Source organism: Anolis sagrei, chromosome 3 (genome assembly GCF_037176765.1).
Source record: "Anolis sagrei isolate rAnoSag1 chromosome 3, rAnoSag1.mat, whole genome shotgun sequence".
Taxonomy (NCBI): domain Eukaryota; kingdom Metazoa; phylum Chordata; class Lepidosauria; order Squamata; family Dactyloidae; genus Anolis; species Anolis sagrei.
In genome coordinates, this window is record NC_090023.1 from 180,302,926 (window position 1) to 180,319,582 (window position 16,657).

At 37.9% G+C, this 16,657-nt stretch overlaps 1 protein-coding gene across 6 annotated transcripts in view; it reads left to right on the forward strand.

Annotated features, from left to right (window-relative positions):
- PCDH15 (protocadherin related 15) overlaps positions 1–16,657 on the forward strand; it is a 1,134,710-nt gene that overhangs the window by 524,379 nt on the left and 593,674 nt on the right. The window lies entirely within an intron of this gene.

Consider the following 16,657-nt stretch of genomic DNA (forward strand, 5'->3'; position numbering starts at 1 on the left):
TTGTAGGTTTTTCCGGGCTATATGGCCATGTTCTAGAGGCATTCTCTCCTGACGTTTCGCCTGCATCTATGGCAAGCATCCTCAGAGGTAGTGCTTCTGATGATGCTTGCCATAGATGCAGGCAAAACGTCAGGAGAAAATGTCTCTAGAACATGGCCATTTAGCCCGGAAAAACCTACAACAACCCAATCTAGCTATAGCATTTTCTCTTATATGACTGACATATTCAAGTTAATCTAACAAGCTTTTGGTAGGATAGTTTCTTATATCAAGTTGAATCTGTATATCTATATCTATATATCTATATCTATATATATTAGAAGATTTTAGTGTTCGCAAGTTGAACTTTATAGCCATATCTGTCTATTTTGTATAGTCAGCTAATTCTTACAGAAGAGCTAATTGATACTGGTGGTAAGTTAATACGGCAGGAAACAAAGCTGATGTTTCTTTTATAATCAAAAGGAATAATTTACACAGCGGGATAAATTTCTAGTAGTAATTCACTATATCTGTCCCATCATAGAAAGAGTGAAAATCCCAACTTTATATGTTTTTCCAATTCTGAAGTCTAATTATTTTTTCCTCTTTTATCCGAATGGGTCGACTCATGGCTGGCAATTGGTTACATGATACTTCTGTCTAGTTGCAATGTTACTTCAGTTTCAGCAACATAATCCACCTGGTCTCCTTTAGACAGAGCCCGATGAAATGAGAGTGCAGTTTAATGAGACGACTGTTCCCCTTAATGACAAAGCACTGCACCCTCTCAGCTGATGTAATGATGTGCTTAGGCTTGAATTTTAGCCTCAATCACTTTATCACACACGTCACCCTTGAATGGTGAGTGTGCAGACTGTAGCAAAGTCTGAAATGTCTTCTCAGCTTTATAGTTATCTACTTGTCTTAAATCACTGGTTGGAATAATTGCATTGTCATCTCGTGTCATCTCAGCTCAGGTGTAATAGCTTTGCCAACAGAGCAGTCACCTGTAAAAATAGTGGTGACAAAGTTCTTAATAATCTTGGGATAGCATTATTTTATTTGAGATTATTGATTCATGTGTGTCGCTGGTATTTTTAAAAAAGAATAAACAGCATTTGTAGTCAAGATGAGGCATTAGGTTTGTTGAATTAAACAATCAAAGATGAAATGTCCTGGTGAGTCATCTTAACTTGCCAATTAGAAGTAACATTGCCACATCCCATGTGTATTCCATCAAATGTGAATAGGTGAGCAAAATATCTTACCTTTACAGTGTAATCACATTGCAGCAAAACTGCAAAGATTCTGCTGCTATCTCAAAGACCATGCCATAAATGTATTCATAGTTCAGGGTACAGAAGTCTACAGTAGAATAGCGACATTTTCACATGCGGCATTTTTGTCCCGTTTTGCCGCTTTTATGCCTGGCAAGGATGGGACCTGCCGTGTACCCTCACATGACACACAGCAGGCCCCACCCACTTTCTTCCCGAAGTGGAGGAGAAGTGCCAAAAGGTGTCATCTCCTCCAATGCAGGGAGGAAAGTGTAGTTTGTAGTGCTCACGGAGCTACCCACACATTCCTCCCCTTTTTGCCATAGGATGACAGAAAGGGCAATCTGCTAGGGGAGGGAAAGGGTGCCAAAGCACCCTCTCCTGTCCCCTTCATGTGATATGGGGAGGAAGGAGGGTACGCAGGGTTCCATAAGCTGCCCTTCACACCTTCCGTTTTGTCGGTGATTGCCAGTGCAATGGCACATCCCAGAAGGGCCATGCAAAGACGTCCTAAGTCTACACCTAGAGTTCATACTTCAAATTCAATACTTCACCAATAGTCTAGTGCAGGGATCCTCAAACTTCTTAAACAGAGGGCCAGGTTATAATCCCTCAAACTGTTGGAGGGCAGGCTTATAATTTGAAAAAAAAGTGAATAATTCCTATGCACACTGCCCATACAATAATTAAAATGAAGAACAATTTTAACAAATATAAACTTATTAGTATTTCAATGGGAAGTGTGGACCTGCTTTTGGCTGATGAATCATAGAATCATAGAATCAAAGTGTTGGAAGAGACCTCATGGGCCATCCAGTCCAACCCCCTGCCAAGAAGCAGGATATTGCATTCAAATCATCCTTGACAGATGGCCATCCAGCCTCTGTTTAAAAGCTTCCAAAGAAGGAGCCTCCACCACACTCCGGGGCAGAGAGTTCCACTGCTGAACGACTCTCACAGTCAGGAAGTTCTTCCTAATGTTCAGATGGAATCTCCTTTCTTGTAGTTTGAAGCCATTGTTTCGCGTCCTAGTCTCCAGGGAGGCAGAAAACAAGCTTGCTCCCTCCTCTCTGTGGCTTCCTCTCACATATTTATACATGAGATAGGATTGTTGTTGTTGTGTGCTTTCAAGTCATTTCAGACTTAGGTTGACCCTGAGTGAGGGCTGGGAAAATGACCTTGGAGGGCCGTATCTGGCCCCCGGGCCTTAGTTTGAGGACCCCTGGTCTAGTGTTTTGATTTGTTCCACTTTGAGCAGTGTCAAAATGCAGCTCTAAGTCATCCTAAACTTATCTTGTCCTACCATACCTAAAGAAGCCATTTACACTTACATACTTAAACTTTTGTTATTGAATATCCATCATGCACAAAAGCAGTAGTTCCCAACCTTTGGGCCTCCAGGTGTTTTGAACTTCAACTCCCAAAACAAGTGGAGGCCCAAAGGTTGGAAACCACTGCACTAAAAGATACATTATCAAGATCACATAAGAAAACAATTTGATTTTTTTTTTTGGTTGATACATGCAAATTCCCATATCCAAACTTAGGGTGCAGCTGCAATGTACAATCAATTCAGTTTGGTACTACTTCAATGCTATGGATTCCTAGAGTGTGTTTGGTGAGGCATAAACGGTCTTTGGCAGAGAAAGCTAAATATCTTGTAAAACTGCATTTCCTATGATTCTATAGCATTAAGCCATGGCAGTTAAAATGTTTGGGTTTTTTTGTGAAAAATATAACTTGGGCAAAAACAAGCAATTTTCAAGCTCAGAACATTGTCCTGTGCAGAAAATAGCTTTCCACTTAGTATAGTTTCTTTGTTGAATTCACCACTCAACTTATTTATTAATTCATTGCAAACATGAACAGCAAGCTCTGAATTACCAAAATAACTGTCCATTTTTTTGCCTCATTGTGCCAAGACTGCTAAGGATTTGAAATTTGCATCCCTAATAGGCCTGTGTGATCAATAAAAATGTTTCAATACTTATTATTACATTAGGGGGGGTGGCAAATTGTTTTTTAAGAGTTTTTAAAATATTGTAAGGGGTCTGTGTCATAACTCTAAAGATGTAATAATTTTTGTAACTTTTTCATTAAATAATTGTGCCAATGGGGAAACTTCAAGGGCTCCTTTCTCCCTCATTGTTAGAGCTATTGACATAAAACTTGTTACAATTGTAGAACACATTTACCACTCTTGCCCTCTCCACCAAGTTTCAGAATGTTTCACTCATCCACTAATTTTGGGAGAATTTTAAAATGTTTTTACAAACAACCTTTTAAAAACAAAACCACAATATCTATATGCTTGATTTTGTATACCCAAGATACAAAGATAACCAGGGCATCATTCCCCCAAGTTTCAGAAATATTTGCATATCTACTGATTTCTGGGGAATTTTTAAAGTTTTGACAAAATCTTAAAAAATAAATAAAAATCACAACAGCTATCCTCTGGAATGTCTCTATATGACACATTGTCACGAATGATTTTTCAATGACTTTAAAGCATAGGTTCTTTTTATTGCAATTTCCAGTGTGACAGGGTATATCAGATTACAGAAAAACATTTAAACATCCAGACATACAGATTCTATGCAACTACATTGGATTTACAATTACATGGCTAACAAACAAACAAAGGGGAATTACATTTTCACTCAACATTTATACACATGTACATGCATTCATCCCTATGCACCCAAATATACTCCCTCCTTGGAGAAGCACCTGTTAGGCCAGACCCTGCTTTCCTGCAGCTTATCAATGCATAGTTCCATAATGCCAAAACTTCAAAATGCCAAAATGGCAAAACTTTTTTCCCTAAGAACAATGCCAAGGATCAGATCTCTTTTTTCCATACAGCAGAACCTGACTTCATGCACAAAATCTAAGACTCCAGAAACACTTCTTCCTCTTCCCTTTAGAAAGAAGCCCCAAAGTGACCAGACTGCTCCCTTGCAAATCTGCCACTCCATGGTACACTATCTCTCTCCTTCCCATGGAGCAGAACATAGTGGGTGGAACAGACTCCTCAGGTCAGCCACACTTTGAGCATTATTAGATTGAGTCTTTTATAGGAATATTCTGCTGATGTAGTCCCAAAGTTGTAAATTAATGATAGATGTCTTCCATCCTGAATCCATCTCAGTTTCCTGGCCAGATGTTGCTCTTCTTGATTGGTGTTGATCTTATGTTGAATTCCTTCTTAACAATGTAAACATTTATGTTTTCACTGTCCCAATTCTTGTCAGAGTTTACTTTTCAGCTCTTATTAGCAACTTTTAATTACAGTTCAGCAAGCAGGTAGTTAGTCATTGCAGGCCTGGGTCTTTGACTGGTGTTTCCAAAATTATTAGCTCTATACATCCTTCCATTCTTCCATTCATTCCCACACATCATGTTAAATAAAAACATTTATAAAATCTTCACATTAAATTTTTGTGACAACACAACACATACAATAGAACTTCAAATGCAGGATTTTCCTCCCCCCCCCCCCCCAGAATATATCCTAAGCTGCAAATAGTCATAGAACACTTAAGAAGTCCATTTTCATTTTATGAATATTTATCAGATCTTATTGCTATTTCTACTGTCTGCCAAAATTGTTTAATTGGGTGATCTCAAATTCATTATTGCCAAGATAAAATATACTTCCTTTTCTGAGCTATTCCAAACATTCTGACAATGTGAAATAAAGATTTTTTTTCTAAACAATTCATCTGAAAACTTCTCTTCAGCACTATCATGAAAATATTGAGATACGTTATTCCCTTCACACTGAAATTTATGTCACTAAGCACAAACAATGTTGTTTGATTTTTTTTTATTCTCTAGTTCAGCTTGAACAGCCTTCTCATTCCAGTTAATTTCTAGGAATTACAACTTCCGTGCTTTTGGACAATTTCACATGCTGGCTTGGACTGATTCATTCTCTTTGTTCCATTAAAATATTGCACTAATTTTTTGAGAACTGTACTGAGCTTTGCAGAGAGAGAAAATAATAGATCACTTTAATGATGGGAAGTATAGTCCAAAATATCTACAAAGATGTTAACCTATTGTAGATGCTGTGTCTGACAGAAGCAGTTGAGAAACTATGTAGCTCCTCTCTTCTAGAAGCTGTGCACTGTAAGCTAGTTCAAAGGCTGCACTCTAAAGCTTAAGCATTGGTCTTTGGGGTATTTGGAATATGTTTATCTAGGCTCTATCATGAAAAATTTACAAAAGATTCAGCAGGTGGGATGTCAAAGTACTAAAAAAACTAAAAACACTTGGGGAAATATAATAATAAGAATGATACTAAAAAGAGAATTCTGGCTCAGTTCTAGTAGAGAAGCTGCCTCTTCCAGTATTTCTATAACTATCCACAAATATCTTATCTATCTGGAAAGCCAGTGGATTGAGACTTGGAAATGCTTGGAATTCTGTCCAAGCCATTCAACTTAGAATCATAGAATCAAAAAGTTGGAAGAGACCACAAGGGCCAGTCAATTCAACCCTTGCTATGCAGGAATACACATTCAAAGCATTCCCAACAGATATCCACCTAGTCTTTGTTTAACCCCATTCCACATGCTGACTTTTTCAAAGTCACCTCCACATTCAAATAGGACTGGCATTGCTTCTCTTCTTGTTCCTTATGATGGAGAGAGCTTCACAACAATTCTGTAGCTCCAAAGTCACAGAATAATCCCTGGCCCTTCTACTTCTATGTGTCACATCCCTCCAAATGTCTACTTTTGGGTGTGGGAACTGATCTCCTCCTCAGAAATGCCCCTTGCATGTTCCTCATTAATGAAAGTCTGCATTGTTTTGTCCAAGAAATCCTCGTGGTCCCTAATATGCTGAATAGAACATATGGACGTCTCAATTTGCTGGATTTTCTCTTCCAACAGAGCAACCAACTAGCATTTGCTGTAGGTATAGATACTCACATCCTCTAGCAAGAAGGCAACATGTGCAAGTGACTGCAGCAACACACCATCTGTATTCAGTAATCACCTTCCAAACTCTCCTGCTAAACACATACAAAACACTCCTTTTGACCTCACCTCTTCACTGAGCTCTGAAACTATACAGTGAGCTAGTAGCTGCCAAGTCCTTCCAGAACCAAGTCACTGACTCACTTTCTCTCATCAAATACATGGCTTCTGGAGACCATGTGCTCAGAGAACATGATTTTAACAGTCTCTCAGCATAACCTACCTCACACAATATTACTGCTTGAAGATAAAGTTCAGAGAAGTATAGTAATGTAAGCTACCTTGCATTTTCTGGAGGAAAGGGGGGACATGGAATAAGAGAAAACAATAATCTAGGAGCACAATATTGTATGAGACTGCACAGTTTTCAAAGATAACTCATAGTTCACTTATTTTGTACAAAAATGTCCAACTTTGTAGGGGAAACAAGCTTCCTTCCAATGCAGAATACAGCATAACATACAGGAAGTGGTGGGCTCATGAGCGGTTTTTCATAATCAATAGGAAGTGGTGGGCTCATATTGCATACTAGAAGTCTATTTGAGGGTGAAGACATCTACTCCAAATATTGATGTTTGATACATAATATTTGTCTGCCCTTTAAAAAATTTCTGGGGAACTCAGAAGCACAAACTCTTCAAAACTTCACAGCGGTACGAATTCTGAAATATGGAAGAACTTTCAAGCTGAAAATTTAAGGTTTGCAATCATTTCTGCTCAAAGAACTGATGCATATGTTAACCTAAGTCATCACCTTTGTATAGTTAACATCTGAATCAGTTGCTTTCCTCCCATGAACATTATGTCAAACTTGGGATAGCTGGCACTTAAAGTTCTTTTCAAAGTATTACAAAAATGCATTGCCTGACTTACCGGGTGAGGCTCCTTGCAGCGGGGGGTGCTCTCCCACCAGCTAAAATGGTGGCAGGGGGCTTCTCCTTCCCAGAAGCCACCCGCACCACACAAATTTTTCCTGCTGGTTGGCCAGCTGGCCAAACAACGATGGCCCTGCCCAGACCTTCTGAGTGCCCAGGTCCCCTCTTTTCCACTGCTCAGCAGGCCTCCAAAGGGGCTGGACTGGGCACTTGCCAGCACCGTGCCACCCCACCTGCCCTGCATGCCTATTTTGTGTTTAGGTAGTGTTTTCCTTTGGTCTTGGTTATTGTCAGTTTGTCACAACTTAAGTTAGCAAGTGGCATGGGCCCTGAATCTGGCTCCCCTCCCCCACCCCCAGCGGTATGGGGAGGAATGTCCGGTGGTCCTTGGGGGTGCCGTGTAACACAGCTTGGTATTGTGCCGGTGGCACCCTGATGTGTGTGGTGGTATCGGTCAGCAGCAGGCTGACCAATCATGATCCAGAATCCATGCCTGGCTGCCAACCTCTTTGTTCCTGTAATCAAGAAACAATTTGTGGCCGTTTTCACCCCAGTCCAGTGTTTGTGTCATCTTTGGATTCTGTCGGTGGGAGGGGTGTCGCCTATCCACACATAATAGAAAAGAAAACCTTGGTTGAATAAGTTGAAATGTAAGTTTCCATGTGCTTTTATGCAGAGATAGGCAGAATGCTGCCCTCAGATGTTCTTGGACTGCAGCTCCCATCAGTCTTCATCAGCATAAGGAATGATGGTGAGTGAGGGGAGCTGCAATCTAACAAAATATGGAGAGGCCACAAATGTGCTCCTCTACATTATTTTATTTCACTGTTTAGCCAAGTAGGCTAGCTTAAACTTAATTTCAACACAGTAAAACCCTTTCTTCTCCCTTCCTTTCTACACATATAATTAGTTCTAAACATCAGAATTAAAAAGTTACAAAAATTACATTGCAAATTGCTACATTATGTTTAGCAAACTAAAAAAAATCTTCATGTGTCAAAATGTTATAAAATTATACCCTAATCTTAAAATAACACAAAATGCGAATATTTGGTTTCAAAAGACTTAATTATCTAATAGCATTATCTAGAGGAAACTAATGCCTTTGTGTCAAAGGCAGTATCATTTATCGATTTCCATCTGTTCATAGTTATTCAAGTGTAAGATGGTTCCAGTGGGCTTTAAAATTAACATAAATCATTTACCAGCATTGTAACAAGTTTACTACATTGATCTAATTATTTTATTATCCATTTGCATTGTGATAGTGTTTAGTAACATTAGAGACAAATTGTTCTGTCTTTGAAGTTTACCCCAGATTATAACTTGCTTGTAGTTAATCTTCGTTACCGACTGCACAAGCTAATGGGGTTTTTAATTACTTCTGCTTTCTGTGGGGAAAATTATCCCTTGGTCACAATGGGGCTCCTGTTCACATGAGGCATTGAGTTTGAGATGAATGTTCAGCCTTTTCTTGTGAACAATTTCAAATGCACATATCAAATATGTATTGGAACAAGGGGAGTGGATCACTGTTGTGTATCTCGATGTTGACAGCAGATGTTAGTCCCACAATCTCATATTCAGTGAACCCATTAGTAAGGGGGCAAGCAATTGGAAGTAGGACTGGTACTCTGTATATAAGGCATTTTGGCCCAACCATCATTCATAGTGGAAAGAATGGATCATAGTATAGCATGGCCTAGATGACAGTTTTGCTCTTTCACACCAACAGTGTAGACCAGGCTTACCTGATGTGCAGTGTTGCATATAGGGAATCTGGGTTAATCATCAATGGGTAGTTAGGCTGGCAGGTATTGTGGAAGGAGTGTGGACAAAAATGGGGAAAAGTATTATTTAGGCTACTTTTCTGAGGTTCGGTTGGTTCTGCACTTCATCTGTTGATTGCTTGCACTTAGTTTGGGCAAAGGATTGGTGTGGGAAATCCCTTTGTATCATTGTACCACACACTGTCCTAAAGCCCTGCTGTAATGACTGTAGGTAATACAGTATGGCAGTTAGCCCATAATAAATCAACATAGGGGCAGGATGTTTATATTTAAAATATTTGAAAAATAAAATAGCATGTTCCTTCAGAGCTGAGAAACTTTAATGAAAAGAATCCAGGGCTGATGTGCAATATTATTTTATGCACTTAAAATGGTTTTCAGCATATAAAATTCTGTTTTCTTAACAACACAACATGTTGGTTTTGCACAGAATAAGTCTGAGAGGAAGAAATTGCTATAGTTATTTGTTGCCTCCTTTGAGAATAAAATTTATTATGAATTATGACACCAAATCAGTGTTGTGCAGTTGCAGTGACACATGAGGAAAAATCTACACAAACACTGAAATCCAGTTTGGAATTGGATTAAAACAAACCAGTTTTGCTGTGTAGCACCTACAAAAACTTCCCAGGAAATGGTTTGAAATTGGGACAGTGGCCACAGTATCCACTGATTGCAGAGCAGAACCAAACTCAGGAACCTCAGTATCCACAATTAGACAGTTTCTGAAAAATGTAGGGTTTTTTTTCTGAACTAGTCCATTGAGATTTACTGGTATGCATATCCATGTCTGTTCAGGATCGTCCCACTTTCAAGCCTTGCATAGGATATAGTGTGATCAGCTGCAGCACATTATCTCGCCTTTCTGGTGAGTTTTTCCTAACACACTGTTTCTGGTTTATTGAGTGTTGCAGGATGCATTGGGGGTGTATGTTTTGTGGATACCCCAAGCTCAAACTGGCTTCAAACTAAATTATAGTGTCTGTGTAGAACTACCCTGTATCCTAAACTTCACTAGAAGTGGGATAGTAATATATATGCTGCCCTTTATTCCTTGGAGGAAGGTCATATATATATATATATATATATATATATGTGTGTGTGTGTGTGTGTGTGTGTGTGTGTGTGTGTGTGTGTATGTATAGAGTGACATACATCTAATCATTAAACAGAGGCTTTAGTATCAGCAGACAGGATAACCTATGCACACTACTGGAGAGGAAAGAAAACCCCTAGCCTAACATAATGGTTAATCAAAATGATAGAAATAATTTTGATTTCTGTCATATCTGGCTGCTGGATTCCTTCGAGGCTAAAGAAGCAGCCACCCACCATGGCACAGCTGGCAAAGGCACGCCGGCTGGGCATGCTGGGGTAGCATGTCCACCTCCTCATTTTCAGGTCAAAGGCTTTGAAGGCTGTCATGGGCAACTTGCCTTGCCGCCCTCCAGTGGAAAGAGCAGACAAAGATCTTTGTCTACCCGCTTCTACATATAACTTAGGTCCCCAAACTTGTTGTCGTGACAAAGCAAAACAGTAGTAGATTGAAATTTGCTAAATAAATTCATGGAAAAAGAAGAAATGGAACATTGGATATAAATTTTATGGGGAGAAGATATTCCATCCCTAGAATCTTCGAAGAAGAAGAGGATATAGTTCATAAGAACTGCGTAATGAAAAAGATACAACCCAGAAATGAGAAGATGGGAATCCAAAACCCTCCTCCTCCTAGAATCTACCACGCCTCTCCCACAAACCATCACCCCGCACCCTTCCCAATCTCTTCCCCCCTTCTTTTTTATACTCCCTTCCCCTACCTTACCTCTCCACTACCTTCTTAACCCTCCCAGGACACCCCCTCCTGCCTTTTATCTTATGTAATTGAAAACTTTTTAATAAAGATGTTAAAAATAGAGTGATATACATCTAATTATTAATTCCACTGAATTAATTTACTCATAGAGTGGACCTAGCAAATAAATAACTTACCTAATTTCTGCTGATTCAGTAGATATTCTCTAGATAAGACAATTGGATTCAGATCTACATTAAAATAAGGGTGACCAAATCAATGTTTGCAATTGTTCTTAAAGATTTTTTAACATCTACGTATAATGAGGGCCTGTTCTCACATCAACTTGGAGATTGATAGCTTTGGGAGGGAAAGAATTTTTCTCCCTTTTGCCTCCCAGCTGTTTTATTCTGCTTCATTCACATGCATCCTTTAGCTTCTGCAGCCTTCAGTTTGTTGTTGTTGTTGTATGAGATGAAACTGCAAAAGCTGCTTTTTGAGCATTTGAAATGGGCAAGACAAAAACTGCATTCAATATGGATGTGAACATGATTGTTCCCCTAGTGCTGAACGTGCAAAGCCTTCCCATGACTATCACGCATGCAATGAATTGTATTAATTGCCCTCAGTAGTATAAAGCCCCACATTATAACCACAGTGCTGTTAACATTATATATTCCAGGGTTCTAAGCATTTACAAATGTTGTTCACGCTTCATGAATATCACAGCTTTTTTTTTTTGCTAAAGTTTTTGTAGTGAACTTTTCGTGGTGACTGCATTTAATCCCAACATGATTGCTTCCATATCTTCATTATACTTGTAGATACTAGAAAGAATATTATTATATTCTAGAAATAAATTTCCACACATGTTATAAGGATCCTTTGAATTGTTTGTAGGGTTATCACTGGGTTATGGTGATGGATAGTGTTAGGAAGAATTGAGTTTATTCAGGATGAACAGACAGAATAGAACAGCCAGTCAGGCTGTCAATAAAAAGTTGACTGTCTTGCTGGAGTATAAATGTTCTTTTGCCTTGAGATGTGTGATTGCTGTTATTTCAAAGTCTTTCATTTCCATATCCAGTGAAAGGAAAGCTTGAACATGGTCACTAGAATTAACAACAGCTTCCTGTGTAAATGAAGACAACCATAGACTTAATGAAGTGCATCATTCTAACAGCAAGTCAAACTAATGAATGCTTTCCCTGTTGTTTGAGAATGGAGTCAGAGTGACATTTCAGTGATTTTGGATCACTGAATCCGTATGGAAGTACAATTTGTTTGTCTGGGGACACTTTCCTTTAATTTTGCTTTAGCATTAAGGAGACAAGTTTATTACTTATTTTACATATTATGCTTGGTGTTCTGGTGTTGGATTTTTACCTATATTTATTTGCAACCATAATCAAAACTTTATTTATCAGAGTACATTGATTTATTGCTCAGTGAAGGCAAAGTATAACTTTTACTAAATATTTTCAGAATAATAATGAAATCTCCAGAACATTTTTGGAAAAAACAAACAAACCCATAAATGTGCGTATGAGAATTAATGAGTACAAAATGACACCCCCTTGGAAAATAAGCAGCTGTTATTCTATATAAAACCAAAGTAAAGTAAAGTACTAGAACAAAATATCTTCGCTCACATATACACTGATATCCTCTGAATTTTGGCAGTGGTTGTTTAATACCAAATTCATTAGCATTATTTGGAGAAGATTTGCAAATGTAATTGTTATTTATCATATAAATCAGTGAGTTTTAAATGCTAGATGTGTTTTTAGTGTCCCTTCTCGAGAATTATCAGTTGTTCAAGGGTACAGAAAATGGCAACTAAATGATAAAAAGATTGGAAGACCCTCAGCATACTTGTAAGTTAACAAAAACAATTGTCCTACTCTTTTTGAAGTTCAGTAATATCAAAACAGAGAATTATCCAGTGAAGTTGATTGAGGATACTGTCAAGATAGAGCTAGTGCTTTGAGTATTGGACCAGTGATTTGAGTATTGGACTTGGACACTAAGGTTCAAATCCCTGCTCGGACAAGGAAATCTACTGGGTGATGATGGACAAATCACACTGTCATCCTCAGGTGAAAAGATTTTTTTTAAAAAAATGGACAAATCTTGCCAGGCAGGCACTGGAATGGATTGTCCTTTGAGTTGTCATAAGTCAGAACTGACTTGAAAGCACCTATCAGCAATTGTTGAGACAAATGGTAGAAATGTATTAATTATATTTATAGCCACTATGTTTTGTCCAATACCTAAGTCACTGAAAGTGTTGAGTGCAGCTAAGATTATTCAAAGAAAGCATCCAGAGCAAAAAAACAAAAACAAAAAACTTTGGGTCCATTTAAGGAGTTGAGCCAGTTCTAAGGGTGGTTCCACACACATATTAAACCCACTTTGGAACAAGTTTAAGAAACCCGCTCCAAAGGGGGTTTAAATGCACACAGGCAGGAGAGCAAATGGGCTTTCCCCATTGGCTGTCCACATGCCATCCTGAATATTCCAGGATAACATGTGACCATCCAAGAAGCACCCTCCCTCCTGCCCCTCACAAAAGAAAACACTTAAAAATAAAAAGGAAACTCACCGGCAGCAATTTTGCTTCTCTTCCTGCCTGAAGGAACATATTTATTTACTTTACTTTACTTGTATACCGCTCTTCTCAGCCATCAGGCGACTCATACCAATATACCAATGATTCCCCAAAACACAGGAGGAGCCAGGAGCAATGGCTGTGTCGAACCACAACAGAAACTGCATCTATTCATTTCCCATTCCACAATGGGATTTTTTTCTTTATGTGTGTTTGTGCTTTGGGAAGTATTGGGAAACTTAAACTTTTTTTTCACTCAGAAACAAATGTAGAAGGGGTGATTTATTTTTTAAAAAATCTGCAGAAATATACTTTTTATCAGAATACACTTTCTGTGCAGAAATTAATTGCTCTTCTTCTGTGCATAAAAATGTTTTGAGTATTGGATTTGGACACTAGTGTTCAAATCTCTGCTCAGACAACGAAATCTGCTGGGTGATGATGAGCAAGTTACACTGTTGGCCTCAGATGATAAGGCAAAAAAATCATGAACATATCTTGCCAGGAGGACATTGGGTTTCTGCACAGAAACAAAAGTGTGCAGAAATATACTTTTTTGTCCAGAAAACATGTTTATGTGCAAATACCTACTTTGCAGAGTGAAAAGAATCTCACCATAGGCTTTGGTTGGCCTGTGTTCCTTCTCATAGGGTTTGCCAGTTTCTTGGTTTCCCACATTCTTGGGTGTGAAAGGAGCAGTCAATGGTTATCCTTTCCATCCCTAGCAGCTATTCTGGCAGGTTTATTATTAGTTGCATAATGTTTGTGTTCAGCAGATGAAGGAAGGAGATTGTAAAACAACCATTATATAATTATGTGGGTATAGATTTGCACTATGTAAGCCCTATAGCATCTTTGCCATTGTATATAATTTACTTACAGAATTAACTATTGCAAAATGTAGTCATTTCCAGTATGTTAGATGACCACTAAATCAAATCTCAGATCCTGAGGACAGATGTCTTCCTGACCTACTTTTGTGTTTCCAGAGACATCTAGTTAACCATGGTTGAAACCAGATGGCCTTTTAGTTTAGTCTCGCAAAGCAGTTGTTATAGGTGTTGTTCTGCTGTATTGTGATAAATACAAATATGAAAGGACTGTTTTGTATCTAACATGCTGTCTTTCTGATGAAACCATTTAAAGTAAGACATTGAACCTTTTGAATAAGAAACCTTTTCTCCTGGTCAAATGTAATTTGAAGACATATATTCACATACTTAGAAATTATTAATGATCATGAATATTCGCTGTCAAGAGGTGGTTCCAGATAATCTAGACAAATTATGTAGGATATTTGTATGTGAAATTTGCATAACAACCAGTCACTCCAGAATTAATGTTTGCTGTGTTACTGTGCTGCTGGAATAACAACCCACTCAATGCCAGATTTCACTTTCAGTGTAACTGTTTAACAGTATCCATTATTTTTCTCCTTAGCCCTTCAAGGTCAAACTATGCATTATGTTTTTCTTTATTGATATTTGTATAGAAGTATAGAAGTATGACTTGTCCCTATGCTTTTGGGTGAAATAGATGTTTAACGCTTTCTTCTAGAGGAGGCCTGCACAACCTGTGGTTTTCCAGTGTGTTTGTGACTCCAACTCTCAGAAGCCCTAGTCAGCTTGTCCAATAGTCAGGAATTCTGAGATCTTACATCCAAAACACCTGTCTTAGAGCTATTCTTCTTATACTCCTCTGTATAATGTGATAAAAAATCCTTCTAAATTGAAGAACATTTTCATGTGTTAATACATCAAAATATGATAGTACTGTGTTTTTCATGTTATTTAGAAGCCATTGACCAGCAGATTGAGAGACAGAAAAAAAACCTAATCAATGCCCTTTCCTTTTCAACTTGGGAAAATTAGCTAACTCTTCTTGGGTTGCATTTACATTGTAGAGGTAATGCCGTTTGGTACCAATTTAACTACCCTGGCTCAATGTTATGGAATCATTGGAATTGTAATTTTTACAAGGCCCTTAGTTTTCTCTGCCAAAGTGTGCTTGTGGTTCACAAAAACTACAACTCCATGATTTCATAGCATTCAGACACAGTGGTATAAGTGATGTCGAATTGCATTAATTTTGCAGTCTAAATGCACCCTAGGAAAGGAGTAGCTCACTTATGAATAAATTGGCCAATTATACTATATAAGAAAATTTGAAAAAATCATCTGTTCCTGGCTTTAAATGGTTATTCCTGATTAATTGTGCAGTACTTAACCTTGAAAGTAATAGTTATACTTCAGAAACTTCATTTTTGTGGCTGCCATAAACTAGGTTGAATTGGTTGAGAGTTGATTAGATTTTTATTGAAAAACTATAGCAAAATGTGCTGTAGGATGCACCAGAAAACCAGGTTTTTTGCAGTTTAATAATTTTTTCCATGTTTTTATGATAGAACCAGTTAGGAAATAACATTTAAACTCCAGAAACAAAATTTGTGTTACAGAATGTTATTTAACATTTGTCTTGAAACCATGGAGTATGTTGTTGATCATTCCAGAATGTTTGTCTCATAGGTCTCTGCAATCTGAGATGCTCAAGTAGTTGCATAGAAAGGAGGGTGCAAGTCAATGGATATTAATCATAGGAGATATCAGCCTTGAACATATCATTTCCTTATTGGATGACGAGTTACACTTCTGTTAATTTAAAATAATAGGCTGCAGTTTCAACCTGCTAATTGCACACATTTTTCTTACTTTTTGAAATTTGTAAGAAGTGTTAAACAAGAAAACCTTTGTTTGTGTGTGGGTGGGTGGTATATATTTGAGCCTGATGGCTTTGGTGAAGTCAGCTCACTGTTGCACTTCTAAAATTCTTCTTAGTAACCTTTTGAAGTTAACCACTTTTAGCCACTTCTAATGGAATGAATAGTATCTAATCAAAGAAACAAAGCCTTCCAAGAGCTGGAAAAAATAGTAATAGCTCCAGTAAGTTAATATGTTTTTTTCTACCTGTTGAGAAATTATTCTTTATATCAGTAATTTGACCTGCTGTTAAATTGCAGGTTGAATAACTGATGTTTGAACTACTTGGAACCAGTGGTGTTTTGGATCTTAGCTATACTTTTCTTTTTCTTTTGGATTACCTGTATTTGTATATACAGACATGAGATATCATAATGTTGGGATCCAAGTCTTAATACACAATATAATCTATGTGTCATATATGCCTTATGAGTTAAAGATAACTTTATACAATATTTTTGATAAGTATATGCATGAAGCAAATTTTATATGCATTGAGTAATCAGAAAGCAAAGATGAACAATTTCATATTTTGGAATATTTGGGATGTTGAATACCAGATAATGGATGTTCAACCTGTGTC